Below are 17621 nucleotides of genomic sequence, written 5' to 3' on the forward strand. Positions count from 1 at the left end.
AAAAACTTGATTTCACATTATGACCTCTAGAATCCCATAGAAACTATTGAATATCTACCCAAATTATGATCTTTAGAATCCATAGAAACTACTAAATATCTAACCAAATTTGAAGTTTATGGTTGGATATGGTTATTAACTACATCATGCACACAATTGGCCTAAGAAACTAGCAATATTAAGAAAGTTATACTTGCTAGACTAGAATGTCTCATATTCATTCAAGTGCTTAATCTAACCAAGAAACAGGATTATGCAATTCTTGTAATTTGGTCATAACTTTCAACTTTTTCACTTAATTCTTCCTAGAAGCATCAAAAGATGTTGAGGACTACTAAGGCTAGTCCTCTAGCAATCTAAACCTCACAAACATGAACTTTAGAGTGGTATAGCTAGAAAATGTTGAAAAAAGACAAAAAATAGGACTTGTATTTTCACATAGTTTAGGTTTATGCAAGAGTAAGGTTAATGGTGAGATTGATATTCCAAAAAAAAAAAAGTTTTTTCAGCTCATAAGGCAAAGTTTTGGACACATAGCACCTAAAAATTAATTTTTACACTCTTCACATAACTCAAAGGAAAATGGTGACTTAACAGATCATAAAAGTGTCTGAAGACATAAAAGTGTTCCATTACCAACCTAGTGTTAAGTCGCAAATAGTGCAAAGAATTGTGTCCCAACTATTGTTTTTTACATACTCTTTTCCAAATGAGTGGCCACCAATGAAGCTGTCTGATTTGCAACATGTTGGCTTGATGAGAGTTATTCCCTAGTGATTTATCCGCCAATAATGAGTTGTCCTCGACAATAATCAAGTTGCCATCTACTTTATTCAAATATGCTACATACATTAAATATTGGGCAAAAGGGTTAACTGGGAAGATAAGCCTCATATTGCGGGTGTTGGACTTAGTCACATTGCAGACAAGATTTAGAACAGAATGAGAAAATGCCGAAACCATCACAAAAGCATCCAATTTTCTTTTTACCAGAAGAGAATGATGTTGTTGTGGAGATAGAAATCGTGGGAGTTGACCTAGGAAGCCAAGGCAAAACTCTTGCAAGCTTGCAATTTAATGTGTTAGAGCTTGAGACACAACTTAATACCACCAAAAGAGAGAATGCATTGGATCAAAGAAAGCTTCCAACATACAACAAAAAGTTTGGTCCTCTTCCAAAAGAAGATGTTGCAGCTACCACAACCAACCTCAATGCCATTTTTGACTATATCTTCCAACTCTCCATGCATTGGCTCTGACGAGTTTTGCTTGAATGAGATTTTGGCACATCTCACTGAACATCAAAATTGTAAACACATTTGCTTCTATTGTTGCAATCATTCATGCAATCTTTTGTAATCATTCTACGTAACCAGCTCAAATATTTATCGCTTTGTGTCTTTTTCAACCATGTACATGAATTGTATACAAGGTCTGTAACAAAAACGTGATATAGAGAAAAGATTGAGAGAGAAAAGAGAAGCATCATCATGAAAAGAACTACATGCGAACACTTGGCTAACGAAAAAAAGGAGACTACAATTTCATTGTACCAAAATGATTTTTAAATGATATCATCCCATTAAACACTGAAACCATGTCGTCAATTTCTTCCATGTCTGAAACTTTTGAAGCAAGTTGCAACTTTGACTCACCAACACTTGCAACTAGGCAACAATAGCCTCATGTGATTGCTTTATGCTAAAGCAATGTTCAGCCACTCTAGTTCCAATGCTGGTTGGATCATGTAACAATCTCATACTATGCAAAACACATATATCAAAGCCTCATTGCATTTAGAATGCAATCTATTTCTCTTTTTAGTATTTAGGAATTCAAATGCAACCCAATTCCTCTCACAACTACCACATGAAGGAGAAATAATAGCTACGTGTTGTAATTCTAATACTCTAATAGCTACGTGTTGTAATTCTATCGTCTCTCCATCATATTCTTTCCACCACATAAGTGCACTGACTTTTTTTATGGTGCCAATGTGCCAAGGATAACCAAACAACCTAGCTTCATTTGCATAGTCAATGTATTGGTAATACATATTTTCCTCTATCAATCCCTAAGAGTTGCATGCACACAATTTTGAACCACACATCACTTCAAAATTGGAGGATTGTCCATGGTGATGAAATTTTGGATTTAAAGCAGATGCTCTGCAATGTAACGGTCTGTGTATTTGCAGCCATGAATATTCTGCACATGACACCAATTTTTTGTTGTCTCATCTAATATAGCCTTGAAAATCTCTAAGATTATCAATGGATTTTGATATATGCCAATACACCTTCCCAACAACAAAAGAGTCTTTATCTTTGAAGAAAAGAATCTCAGAAACTTGTTTAGTAACATTGACAACCTTCTCCACATTCCTCTAAAACACTCATGAATTTATGAGTTGATTGACCCTAAATATTATAGTTTGATAGCTAGGATATTTACTAAACCATGCATCCCATTGTATGTCAGCAGTTGTCTCCATCAACACATGTCAAAGATCTTTTAGTGTCGACAAAACATAATATGCAACAATGACATATAAGACCATATTAGGTAAAGTGGGAAAATCCCAATTCCCAGGTTGGACAACTCTCAATATATCATGTACAAAATATAGAGATTTTGTCAAAAATTTGAGTTTTCTTAAGGTCTCATTCCACTTTATGCACATACAATACACAATGAAAACAACTAAAATACCATGGTTTCAATCAATTGGATTATTAGGAGACGAGTATATTGCATCCATTATCATTGTCTATGTTCTACTGCCCTACCTACAACTTATCTCAACATGGAGAACTTGGTTTCTAGGTCCACCACTTGTCCAAGTTAATGTAAAAGTGACTCAAGGTTCACAACTTGTGAAAGCAAGGATCCATTGAGGAATACAATCCACTTGGCTATTTTTCCTTAATTTATTGCATTTGACATTCAAGCAAGGTCCACTTCTAATCTATAACTTCTTAATTTGAGGCATGGGGCATACATAAAATATGTAGCATATGCTCTATTGCCTCATAGGAAGGTTGGTCTCAAGGTGCACTTATCCATGCTCGCCTATCTTGGAGAAATGATGGAGCTTGCTTCTCTCCTTGTTTCAATGGAGACTAGCTTGGACAAGTGGTGGACCTTTGCTTCTCTCTATATTTCAATAGAGTTAGCTTGGACAAGTGGTGATCTTGGAACAAAACCCCCATGTAAAACATATCATGGGTATTCCAAGTGATTAGAAAGATTACCATTTAAGATATAACCTTCTAGGTTGGACAAATGGAGCTTGGCTTGGAGAAATGGTGGACCTTTGATTCTCTCCATGTTTCAATGGAGTCTATCTTGGAGAAATGGTGGAGCTTGCTTCTGTCCATGTTTCAATGGAGCCTAGCTTCAACAGTTGGTGGACCTTTTCTTCTCTCTATGTTTCAATAGAGTTAGCTTAGACACGTGGTGGATCTTCAAACTAAGCCAACTACTATCAATGTTTCCTAGCTTGGACAAGTGGTGGAGTGTTTCTCTACTCCATGTTTCAATGGATCTTAGCTTGGACAAGTGTTGGACCTTAAAACAAAAATCCCCATGTACAACATAGAATGGATTTTCTAGATTTCAATGGAGTCTAGATTTAACAAATTGTGGAGCTTGTCTTCATCCATGTTTCAATGAAACTAGCTTGGACAAGTGGTGGACCTTGTAACAAACCCCACCATGTACAACATATCATTGGTTTTCTAAGTCATGGGAAGGAATACCATTCAAGATATAAACTTATAGCTTGGATAAGTAGTTGAATTTAAAACCAAATTCATCATAATACAATGAAATACAGGTTAGCCAATTCCTAAATCTTGAGACCAAACCTCCCATGCTATTAGAGATAATATATTGGATATGTGGTGGACCTTCTATTATTTTCCCATGCCTAGTTTAGACTACCGGTACACTTTGCAGCTATAAAGGTTGGATGAGTTGTGGAGCCTTGTTTCTATCCATGTTTTAATGGATCCTAGCTTGTACAAGTGGTGGACCTTGGAAAAACTCTTCCATGTACAACATATATGAGGTTTTCCATATTTTAATGGAACCTATCTTGGACAAATGGTGAAGCTTGCTTCTCTCCATGTTGATTTTGGAACTACCTTAGACAAGTGGTGGAGCTTTGCTTTTCTACTCTTCATAATACAATGAAGTATAGGTTGGTTACATGGTGAATCTTAAGGCCAAACCTCCCATTTTACTAGAGATGATGAGTTGGACAAGTGGATCAACCTTCTATCATTTCTCCATGACTATATTGGACAATTAGTAGACCTAACATCTCTCTATGTTGTCTAGAGATAAGCTTGGACAAGTGATGGACCCTGCTTCTCTCTTCCCTTGGTTTACTAGTTTGAAGACTCAGTATATATACTTTCTTAGATCTAGCTTGAACAAGTGGTGGACCTTGTATCCACAATCTTAATTCATTACAAAAAAGTATATGAAAAAATAACATAGGAATCTTGGTTTGAAGGTCAAGCAATTAGGTTCCAAATGCATATAATGATATATTTTCCACCCATAATAAAAGAAATTTAAATATGTTATTACCAAATTGACAAAGGTAACGTCCAAGAATTCTAGCTTTGCATCTTGTCAATTCTAAATCTTCATCAAGGCGACATGCATGTATACATCAACTTTCAAGCCATTCAAGAATACATGCACTTAGATTCCATAGTTTTGTTTTCAAAGTCTTTTAGGTTCTAAAACTCTTTCACATAAAGTATGTAATGACAAAATTCTTGAAGCAAACATTTGTGCCCAAGAAAAAGATCCCTCTCACATATTTAAAGTCCATGAATTCTCTGATCCATACTTACAAGTTTTATTTTGACATCAAACATCAATTCTCTCATAGTTACAAATAAATGCAACCTCGATATGAATTGACAAAAAATGAATTTCTTTTACTATATGACCCAACATAGGCCCCAATCAAATAAAAAATGAGTCCCCAAAAATTTGGGTGCACTCTAGCAATACATTAGAGTCCCCTTACAATAGGATGCACTCCAATAGTACATTGAAGTCCCCTTAGAGTAGGGTGCACTCCATTCAAGTGTTCATAAAATTGACACACCTTTGTTTTTTTATAAAAAAGACTATATCAAATTATATAAATGTTGAAAGATACACACTAGAATAAAAAAAGCATCTTATGGCCATATTTATTCAATGCTTTTGTGTTGACAAGTACACACCAAGGACATAATTTGTCTCAGAATCACTATACTGATTTACAATTGTGTTGTATGTATAGACTCTCTTATCTCTTGCATACAACCATCCTACCAACCATGGAATTATGGTTCTCTGTAAGAAGTTTTGAAGTTTCTCGGAAGTTTGCCTCCACATCTTTGGAAATATAAGATATGTCCCTGGCATGTTTCACATCACCCTATATGGAGTGTCATCAAAAATTAAGGTATTGTTTGCATCCAAATCCTCAAATATCTTCCAAATATCACTCAAATTTTTGTGATAAACCCTTGTAAATCCTAACATGATATTTGGATTTTGGCAATTTTTGTTACTCATAAACACCTTGAACTTGGTATACTGCTCAGGAAAACATTTTTGTGTGATGCGTTGCACCCTTGTTAAGTTATAGCAACTCCATATCCATAGCTCAAAGTATTCAGCACAAAAATCCAAAAAACTTTGTGCGTCTGGTCGCACCACATGATAAACTTCATCTTTATCCTCCACAAGTCGCATGTGTTGAGCCCAAGATGGCATAGAATCTCCATGTTTCATTTCAATTGTCTTGAGAAGTAACCCCTCTGGATCCAAGATAAGTACTCTTTTGATGTCCTTGAAAGCAAGTGGTATGTGATAAGGAGGTGATTCATTCCTTGGACAAGGTCTTGGAGGAGGTTGGATGGGTAATTCAATAGTTTTCTTCAATTTATGCCATCATATAGCCAATCCATTTTTTTGTAATGGTTCTGAAATTAAAGAACAAGAACACTTAATGCAAACACAACAATAGACATGAGCTTTACATTGTCTACCCTAAGGTTTTATTGGATACCAAAATCCATCTATGATCTACTCATTAATAGAAAGAAAGTCAAATTAAAATCCTGACTCTTTTTTATGCTACACTCTCTCTTAGTCTCAATACCATGGAGTTCAACTAGACTTAAGTCAACTAATAACTACTACTTGTTGTTAAAGGTATGCTTGAAGTGCATAAGGCTTAACCAATGCTCTAGTGTAGAATGGGTATTTAGGTCTCAAGGTCTACCACTTAACCAAGCAAAGATGCATTTAGATATGGAAACCCAATTTTTCTTAATATAATGATATAGAGTGGACAAGTGGTGAATCCTGAGACCAAACCACTCATGCTACTAGGGATAATAGGTTGGACAAGTGGTGGACCTTAAATGTAAACCCCCCATGTACAAAGTATCAGGGGTTTTGGGAATTTCAATCGACTCTAGCATCTTCGAGACATGGTGGAGCTTACTTCTCTCCATGTTTCAATGGAGTCTATCTTGGATAAATGGTGGAGCATCATTCTCTCCATGTTTCAATGGAGCCTAGATTGGACAAGTGGTGGACGTTTGTTTCTCTCTATGTTTGAACAGATTTAGCTTGGACAAGTGATGGACCTTGGAACAAAATCCCCATGTAAAACATATCATGGACATTACAAGTGGTGAGAAAAAATACCATTCAATATATAACCTTATAGGTTGGACAAGTGGTGGACCTTAACACCCAATTATTATTAATATAATGACATAGACTGGACAAGTGGTGGATCTTGCGACCAAACCTACTAGGAAAAGTAGGTTGGACAAGTGGTGGACCTTGAATGCAAACCCCCCATGTACAAAATATCACTCATGCTACTAGGAATAATTTGGTATTAAGGTCCATGTTTTAATGGAGCCTAGCTTGGAAAAGTGGTGGACCTTTGTTTCTCTCTATGTTTCAATAGAATTAGCTTGGACAAGTGGTGAACCTTGGAACAAAACCCCCATGTAAAGCATGTCATGGGCATTACAAGTGGTGTGAAAAAATACCATTCAAGGTATAACCTTATAGGCTGGACAAGTGGTGGACCTTAGCACCCAATTGCTCTTATTATAATGACATAGAGTGGAAAAGTGGTGAATTGTGAGACCAAACCTACTAGGGATAATAGGGTGGACAAATGGTTGACCTTGAATGTAAATCACCCATGTACAAAATATCATGGGTTTTGCGTATTTCAATGGAGCCTAGCATCTAGGAGACATGGTGGAACTTACTTATGTCCATGTTTTAATGGATCCTATCTAGGAGAAATGGTGGAGGTTCCTTCTCTCCATGTTTCAATGGAGCCTAGCTTGGACAAGTCATGGACCTTTGTTTCTCTCTATGTTTAAATATGGTTAGCTTGGACAAGTGGTGGATCTTGGAATGAAACTCCCATGTAAAACATATCATGGGCATTTCAAGTGGCGAGAAAGGATACCATTTAAGATATAACCTTATAGGTTGGACAAGTGGTGGACCTTAACACAATATAATGACATAGAGTGTACAAGTGGTGAATCTTGAAACCAAACCACTCATGCTACTAGGGATAATAGGTTAAACAAGTGGTGGTCCTTGAAATAAAACCCCCTAGAGTGTTTCAATGGAGCTAGCTTGGAAACATGGTAAAGCTTGCTTCTCTCCATGTTTCAATGCAGCCTATCTTGGATAAATGGTGGAGCATCATTCTCTCCATGTTTCAATGGAGCCTAGCTTGGACAAGTGGTGGACCTTTGTTTCTCTCTATGTTTGAATAGAGTTATCTTGGAAAAGTGGTGGACCTTGGAACAAAACCCCCATGTAAAACATATCATGGGCATTACAAGTGGTGAGAAAAAATACCATTTAATATATAACCTTATAGGTTGGACAAGTGGTGGACCTTAACACCCAATTATTCTTAATATAATGACATAGAGTGGATAAGTGGTGAACTTGGGACCAAACCTACTAGGGAAATAGGTTCGACAAGTGGTGGGCCTTGAATGTACACCCCCCATGTACAAAATATCACTCATGCTACTAGAAATAATTTGGTATTAAGGTCCATGTTTCAATGCAGCCTAGCTTGGAAAAGTGGTGGACCTTTGTTTCTCTCTATGTTTCAATAGATTTAGCTTGGACAAGTGGTGGACCTTGGAACAAAACCCCCATGTAAATCATGTCATGGGCATTACAAGTGGTGAGAAAAAACACCATTCAAGCTATAACATTATAGGTTGGACAAGTGGTAGACCTTAACACCCAATTCCTCTTAATATAATGACATAGAGTGGACAAGTGGTGAATCATGAGACCAAACCTACTAGGGATAATAGGTTGGACAAGTGGTGAACCTTGAATGTAAACCCCCCATGTACAAAATATTATGGGTATTGGGTATTTCAATGGAGCCTAGCAACTTGGAGACATGGTGGAGCTTATTTCTCTCCATGTTTCAATGGAGCCTATCTGGGAGGAACAGTGGAGGTTCCTTCTCTCCATGTTTCAATGAGCCTAGCTTGGACAAGCGGTGGACCTTTATTTCTCTATATGTTTGAATAGAGTTAGCTTGGACAAGTGGTGGACTTTGGAATGAAACCCCCATGTAAAACATATCATGGGCATTTCAAGTGGTGAGAAAGGATACCATTTAAAATATAACCTTATAGGTTGGACAAGTGGTGGACCCTATCACATAGTTCTTCTTAATATAATGACATAGAGTGTACAAGTGGTGAATCTTGAGGCCAAACCACTCGTGCTACTAGGGATAATAGGTTGGACAAGTGGTGGACCTTGAATGTAAACCCCTCATGTACAAAATTATGGGTTTAGGGTATTTCAATGGAGCCTAGCTTGGAGACATGGTGGAGATTGCTTCTCTCAATGTTTCAATGGAACCTATCTTGGAGAAATGGTGGATCATCCTTCTCTCCATGTTTCAATGGAGCCTACCTTGGACAAGTGGTGGACCTTTGCTTCTCTCTATGTTTCAATAGAGTTAGCTTGGACAAGTGGTGGGTCTTGGAACAAAACACCTTTGTAAAACATAGCATGGACATTACAAGTGATGAGGAAAAATATCATTCAAGATATAACCTTACAGGTTGGAAAAGTGGTGATGGACCTTGACAAGTGGTGAAGGATACCATTTAAGATATACCCTTATAGGTTGGACAAGTGGTGTACCTTAACACCCAGTTATTCTTAATATAATGACATAGAGTGGAGAAGTGGTGAATCTTAAGACCGAACCACTCATGCTACTAGGTATAATACGTTAGAGAAGTGGTAGACCTTGAATGTAAACACCCCATGTACAAAATATCATGGTTTTAGGGTGTTTCAATGGAGCCTAGAATCTTGGAGACATGGTAGATCTTGATTCTTTCCATGTTTGAATGGCACCTATCTTGGAAAAATGATGGAAGTTACTTCTCTCCATGCTTCAATGGAGCCTAGCTTTGACAAGTGGTGAACCTTTGCTTCTCTCTATGTTTGAATAGAGTTAGCTTGGACAAGTGGTGGACCTTTGCTTCTCTCTATGTTTGAATAGAGTTAGCTTGGACAAGTGGTGGACCTTGGAATGAAACCCCCATGTAAAACATATCATGGGCATTTCAAGTGGTGAGAAAGGATACCATTTAAGATATAACCTTATAGGTTGGACAAGTGGTGGACCTTAATACATAGTTCTTCCTAATATAATGACATAGAGTGTACAAGTGGTGTATCTTGAGACCAAACCACTCGTGCTACTAGGGATAATAGGTTAGACAAGTGGTGGGCCTTGAAATAAAACCCCCCATGTACAAAATAAAATGGGTTTAGGGCATTTAAATGGATCCTAGCTTGGAGACATGGTGGAGCTTTCTTCTCTCCATGTTTCAATGAAGCCTATCTTGGAGAAATGGTGGAGCATCCTTCTCTCCATGTTTCAATATAGCTTAGCTTGGAGAAGTGGTGGATCTTTGGTTCTCTCTATGTTTCAATAGAGTTAGCTTGGACAAGTGGCGGACATTGAAACAAAACTCCCATGTAAAACATATCATGGGTAGTTCAAGTTGTGAGAAAAAAAACCATTTAAAATATAACCTTATAGGTTGGACAAGTGGTGGACCTTAACACCCAATCCTTTTTAATACAATGACATAGAGTGGACAAGTGGTGAATCTTGAGACCAAAGCTATCAAGCTACTAGGGATACTAGGTTGGACAAGTGGTGGATCTTGAATGTACATCCCCTATGTACAAAATATCATGGGTTTAGGGTGTTTCAATGGAGTCTAGCATATTGGAGACATGGTGGAGCTTGCTTCGCTCCATGTTTCAAGTGGTGGACCTTCAATTATTTTTCCATACCTAGTTTAGACAACCCATACACTTTGCAACTCTAAAGGTTGGACGAGTGGTGGAGCTTTTTTTATTTCCATGTTTTAATGGATCCTAGCTTGGACAAGTGGTGGACCTTGGAAAAAAGTCCCCCTGTACAACATAGCTGAGTTTTTTCATGTTTTAATGGAAGAAAGATTTGACAAATGGTGGAGCTTGCTTATCTCCATGTGGATTTTAGAACTAGCTTGGACAAGTGGTGGAGCTTTGCTTTTCTACTCTTCATAATACAATGATGTATAGGTTGGTTACATGGTGAATCTTAAGGCCAAACCTCCCATCTTACTAGAGATGATAGGTTGGACAAGTGGTCAACCTTCTATCATTTCTCCATGCCTATAATTAGACAATTAGTAGAACTAGCATCTTTCTATGTTGTCTAGAGCTGAGCTTGGACAAGTAGTGGACCTTGCTACTCTCTTCCCTTGGTTTATTATTTTGAAGACTCGTTATATATACTTGCTTAGATCTATATAATTACTCATTAGTTAGGTTACAAGTAGGTATGTAATTTGTTAGCCTCAAGGGACTTTGAATATTGAATAGTAAGAAATTCAAGTGCTGGTTTGAAGATCTTTTGCTTATCTAAACTAGACTCTAACTCAATAATAAGTCTCTTAAGTTCCACGAATTGTCCTATCTAGGCTCCAAAAGAGTCTTAATTGGTTTGTGCTAGATTCTAACTTCCCTGATGGGGTAGAATCCTAGAAAAATGAGGCACTATAAGTTTTACCTTAGCTCAAATGGATTTTCACTTAAACTAGACTGCAATTTGGCACTCTAGTATCTTTGTCTTGATGGAGTTTAACACTAGATACATAGTAGTGATATTTAAGCTTCATGTCTCTTCACTTGATCGAGATATGAGACCATACTTTCAAGGTCACCACTTGTCTTACCTAAAGACCAATGTGAGACATGGGAGCAAGAAAGCCATCCGATATTGTTTTAAGGACTATTACATAGACAATCAATAACTTAAGTAAAGCAAAAAGATTTGGATCTTTCACAATTAATAACTTAAGTAAAGCCAAAAAGACTTGGATCTTTGACAGTTTTTTTCAAACTAAAAAAGCACAATCTCATGCTAACAAAACTGAGTGCCAGGTGTGCTGATGATGCAAAAAAGGACAACTATGCACTGCGAGGTCAGTTTTTGGCCTGTTCGGGGTCCGTTTGAGGTCATCTAAAAGGCCACGGGTGCCCAAATAATAAAGCTAAGTGTGGGAACTGAAAAAACTGAGAGAAGACGAGAAAAAACGTGGAGAAGAGAGGAGGAACAGCCGCAACTGTGTTTTTGTTGTTTTTGAAGCATTTTTTGGCCCTAAACTGCTCATCTGAAGTCGGATTTGAGCACTGTGACATTGTAGGGTGGGGTTTTTGGGTGTTCCGGACGCAATGGCGCTGTCCATTTTGCCAAATTCCTCACAGAGTTTCTGCTGTTTTTCTGTGTAATCGTCTCCGATGAGTGAAGCCTCTGGTTAACTTTGTGGTTGTATCTAGTGTATTTCCTCAATACTGTGTAAACTATTTTCCCCATTGGTATTGGGCTGAGCTTCATTGAGTCTAAACAATAGCATTTTGCCTCCTTTGAGCTGAATTGAGAGTGTGTGTGTGAGTGTGTATGTGTGAGTGTTGAGTGGGCAAGTGGGAAATCTCTCTCTTCTCACTCCGTCTGTGTGTTTCCTGTCTCGGCCAGGTTGGTTGTGTAAGCCGAGTGGTGCCCCATAATGTGTGTGTGTGTGTATCATCCCAAGAGTGTGTGTCGGGTCATTATAGAAGCGTTGTGTGTGTTTCCATCCCGCTCACAGCGGCATGACAATATGTATGGGAACCAGTATACCAGTAAACTGGTGGACAAGTATAGCACCGACTCTTTGCAAGACTTGTATAGAATTACCTATTTCCTATTTTGTAATATAAAACTACTGGTTTTCTTCAATTTTTTTTGGTACTCTCGACATAAAAGAATGTTTGGAAACCGATATACCAATATAGCAATATAGTGGTATAGCAGTATCAGTTCCAATACTAGGAGTACCAATACTAGCACAGAAAGATTGAGACTAGTACCAATACTGATGTAGCAGTATACCAGGATAGCGATATAGCAATCCAGTACTACCAATACTAGCATTGAAAATCTGAGACTGGTACCAGTACCAGTACCAGTATACCAGACTGGTAAAGGTTTGTTTATGATAGTGTAATTGGCTACCAAAGCTCTTGAAATTTCTCTTTACTTGCACAAAAAAGTTGTACCTTTGTGACATGGATAGCAACTAGGATGCCCGTGCATCACCTGCATACAGAGCCAATGCTAATAGAATGTTGTGTTGTTTCTATGGGCGCAAGTGAGGGCTACTTTCTTTGGTTTAGGTTTTTGGTGCTTTACTATTTGGAAGATTGGTAGCTAGTTCGAAGTTTGTGAAGGAGTTTCCACCTTTTGGATGGTGTCTTATACCAACCTATTGATATTCATTTCTACAAAATCAGGCTATCTAAGTTTGTTTTGTATAATAAACCTTGTATTTATTTGGGTACCTTGGTCTTTGAACATGTATATGCTCTCTTGTGGGTAATGTATGTAAATAACTAAAACACACACAAATTGCACTTAGATCCAACCTTACAAATGGGTTAAGATTAGGCTCCCAATATTGTGCTAGGTTAGGATGATCTAATAAAACAATCAGTCTAAGCTAGGAGGGGCTAGCCTCACACGGTCAATATGAATGTTTTCTGACTAGTTGAAGGTTGAGGTGGCTACCAGAATATTACACTACACTGTTAAATGTATAGTTTGTTTTTTATTCTGCCTTTTATTATACTTCCTTTCAAATTTTTGGGACATCTCAAATTTTTGGTCATTTCTAACTATGCCTCCTTCATGCAATTTTGTTGTATCAGGGAGTGGATTTACCAATGGAGCCGCTGTCATAATCTTCACTTTTGGTTCTTAGATGTACTCAAGATGCGGAATCATCTACTCTTATTGTGGCCTCGTCTATTAATCCTACTACCTCCCTGATTCAAACAATCTCCTTTGAGAAATGGGTCAAAACTTTAGCTGTTTTGGTTAAAAACAGTAAGGAGGGTGTCTCAGTTATTACCGACATTATTGCTAATATTCCAACTATCTCCTAAAGCTCATAAAGAGGATTTGGCCAAGTTCTCATCTAATGATTCTGAACTTGGTAACCTTCTCAGAAAGCAGTGTGGGCCTGGGTATGGGTGGGCGCACGCGCGGGCACACACACACACACACACGGCTAGTTCTAGCTTGATTGTAATTTCTTTAATTTTTATTTTGCTATGACTACTAACTAGGGATGCCCAGAGTGTACTACTGGCTAGAGTAAGGAATTTATTGAGGACCTTATGGTATCTTAATCTTGTAAAATAAAGGGGACATTTTGCCCTGCAGGGATAGGAGCTTGTATTGACTAAGGCGGGTTTCATGGCTCTGCATTCCTTGGCATTTTTTGCAAAACCATGGTGGCTCCCTCCTCTCGCGCTCTCTCCATTCTGTGAACTTGCGGCGTGGTTTAACTCCACATCTAGTGTAGGGACCTATTGTTCTATGCTCATGGTTGGCTGCCACTTGCTCCATAATACCTCTCTTTTCTCCCTCCCTACGTTTGCCTTTGTAGGTGGCAGCACACTACTACTCCAGTAACCTACTATGGATGGGCCTACTTTACTACCATGAAGAAGAAGTTACTTGCTCCTAAACCCTATAAAAGGTGAGCTTTTTTAGCTCACTTAGCATTGGTAGCGTATGCATGTGTTCTTGATGTATTTATCTACATAGTAGCACTTTCTATGACCTGGCCTACTGGTTGGTACTATTAAGTAATAGATCTATGGCTAAAGACAAGGAGAAGCAGGCCATTGTGGAGCTGGCTGCTCCCACTCAATCTCAGGTGAATATTGGCATTAAAATGGATTCCTGTCTGGCAGTATAATAGTATTTTTCTCGGATTGGTTTTTCATGCACATAAAGAACATGTATGACAACTCATGTTTTTGTATTTCTTTATCAATATTTGCTGCTGTCCGAATGGTAAATTTTGATCAGATTGAGATTATGATGTTATTCCTCATACTCAGATTGTAATATCACTTACTCTGTGGCTTGGACGGTGTATGCTCCTTTAAGAAATCTTTCAATTATTTGTTAAAATGTTGAGGTCCAAAGCTCTATCCACGGCATTGGCTGTATGTCCCTTTCTTAAATGAATGATTTTCTCTCATTATACATATTCGGTCCTATCCTCCGCTTGGGTGGTTTCAACAGTAATGAGGGAATTGCAGCTTGTTAAGCTGGTTGTTTGGCAACCTTATAAAGCTTAGTCATAAGGATGTTGTTCTTGATAACACTTGGTGATGAAAACCATTTGGTATTGTGGACCTACTGGTTTCGTGTGTAACTTTGACCTAGCATAGTTTGGCACCAATTAGAGGCTTGATTTTTTAAAGGTTTTCTCTCGCAAACACTGGAAGTTGTTAACTTTGGCCTCTGTTTAAGTTAGATATGATGTCATTAACACATAGGCAAGGAAAATTCTTGATGGTGTTAACCCTCTGAGAGTTGAAGACAGTTACTTGTTAGCTGACCAGTATACCAGTTAACCAGCATATTAGTGTTATGGAATTGATATTTTATTATTTATTGCAGCTGATAGGTGGAAAAAGGCTTGGCTGAGCTAGGCTATTGCAAAAGGATATTATATTTTAACTATATTTGATTATTCAAGTGCTCTTTATGAACTTTGGCCATTTATTCCTGGTCGGTTAGTTTGTACTCACTTTGATCATTCAAGAAATCTATAAATAAAATACGTGCAAGAGGGAAATGGCCACTCTTGCACGGGGGGAGATTGTACCCAATGATTGTGTGTTTCTTCTCTCCTCTCCTCGCGCCTCTCTTGCCGTGTCGACGTAGCACTCCGCTCTAGGAGGTGCGCCTGCACGTGCTCGGTTACTCTCTCTCGTTCTCTGCCTCTCTCATGTTAGATTTTCTATGGCATTTACACATAACGATTGTGCATGTATGGAGATCTATTGGTTTATTATCTGTAGCGTGTTAATTTATGTATTTTGCAGGGACACCTTGACTTTCGTTTGTAGTAGTGGTATCAGAGCTTTGGTTACCCTCTTAGGTTTGCAACGATCATAACTATCTAGATTGTCATGATCAAAGATAGTTATATTGGTGCAAAAAATCTTTAAAATTCAATTTATTTATTACCTAAATGTGTCTAAATGTATACATATTGATCGTATTTGAATTTTTCATCTTTTGATAATTTACCTTTATTTGTTGTAATAGCTATGCCTGAGACAAATTTATCATGAGCACATAAAAAATACCTCCACTAAGTTTCTTATCTACAAGGTGTCAAAGAGAAGTAGTTCTACCAATGTTTTGAGTGACAAATTTATCATGAGCACATAAAAAATACCTCCACTAAGTTTCTTATCTACAAGGTGTCAAAGAGAAGTAGTTATACCAATGTTTTGAGTCTGTAGAGCCTTCAATTTTCAATGATTTTGTCAATACTTTAACAAAACATTCCTTTGAGTCACTCCACCAATATCATTCGAGATTGCAATTCTCATTGGTGGGCAAATGCAGAGACTCGTCAAAGAAAAAACTGGGACAAATACTGGTTGCCTTTGATGATTTACAAAACCCTAATGTCCACTCTCTCCCTCTTATGTGCAAAATAATGCATCTTGTTCATCAATTTCATGTAGAATGGAAAATGAAGAGCAAGCTAGAAGACCTTAGAAAATGATAGAGAGTGGTTGATCCTATCAACTCAGACTCTAAAGAAAAGATGGAACTACCACTGAAGCGTCCACCATTGCTATAGAGCGTGGCTATGCGATGGTACATCTCCTTCAAGACCACCATCTTTTCTGCTTGCAAGATCCCCAGCTCAAAGAAGACAGATAGGCATACGTGAAGCAAGTTTGTGTATTACATCTTACTTTTAGAGACCTTGTGTACACAATTAAGGTAGTCAAGATCCAGTCGCATCGGCCAATTGTAGCACAACAAGCCATGGCTTTAAATATCCACGGCCGAGGCATAATTCTCCCACTTGGCATCATGCAACACTCTCCTCAGCTCAATGCTTATTTTCAAATACTAGAATGGAATCCATGTGGAGGAGTGGATATAGGCATGTCACTCTAATGGAAGTAATCTTGCCATAAAGGAGGTTGCATTTTGACGACAAGGGTGTTTACTACGACAATTCAGATTCGGGAACTCCTAGCTTGTTTTGGACTACAGAAACCTTTCTAAAGCTAGCAAATCTATCTTTGGAATGTCCAAACAATCATATTTGAGATTACATGTGGGCTAACCTCGAGTGCATCTCCACCAACCCTACTTCCTTCTCTAAATCTACGGATATATATTTCCTATGCTAGGTTTTGAAGTGCATACTTAATTAAGTGCCTGAGCCAGCTGATTTGCAGCACAGAGCCTTCATAAAAAAAAATACATAGGGGTGAAATCATGTTAACGTGTCACACTTTTTCATGTCTCGGACAATGCTAACTAGAAAAATTTCGACATATGCTAACTAGTACAATAACATGAGCTACATCTCCAAGATCTATGATGTATGATATATCGGTAGAAAGCTCTTGAAATAAGGAATCCAAATGTACAACCTCTAACAAATTTTGATATTATTTGTAAAAAAAAAAATTACCGGACGCCAAAGTTTTTTAAGATGTGCTAACTTGAAAATGCTAACTTATAGCACAAAACGCGCGACACATTAACATACTTTCACCCATAGAACACTAGATTTATGCAAGGATAGAAATCCCCAGAACGGATTTTTTGCATTTGGTTTCTCTCTATGTATAAATGGAGCCCACATAGTTGGCATGAATGTCGTAGCTTCTTCAAGTCTACCACCAAAAGGTGAATAAATACAAGCCTCTTTATTTTGAGCTAAAATTGTTATTATGTTGTTAATTTAAAGTAAATTTAAATGTCACGTCATGGTTTAAGTGATAGCATAGGGTATTGTCCTTAAGTTGGTTTATGTGATACTTATGTCATTGTCTTTAAATTGATTAAAGTCAAAATTTTACCTTGCTCAAACATTCACCATTGCTTTTACTTGTGCTAA

The sequence above is a fragment of the Adiantum capillus-veneris genome, chromosome 14, assembly GCF_014529385.1.
Source record: "Adiantum capillus-veneris isolate H3 chromosome 14, ASM1452938v2, whole genome shotgun sequence".
NCBI lineage: Eukaryota > Viridiplantae > Streptophyta > Polypodiopsida > Polypodiales > Pteridaceae > Adiantum > Adiantum capillus-veneris.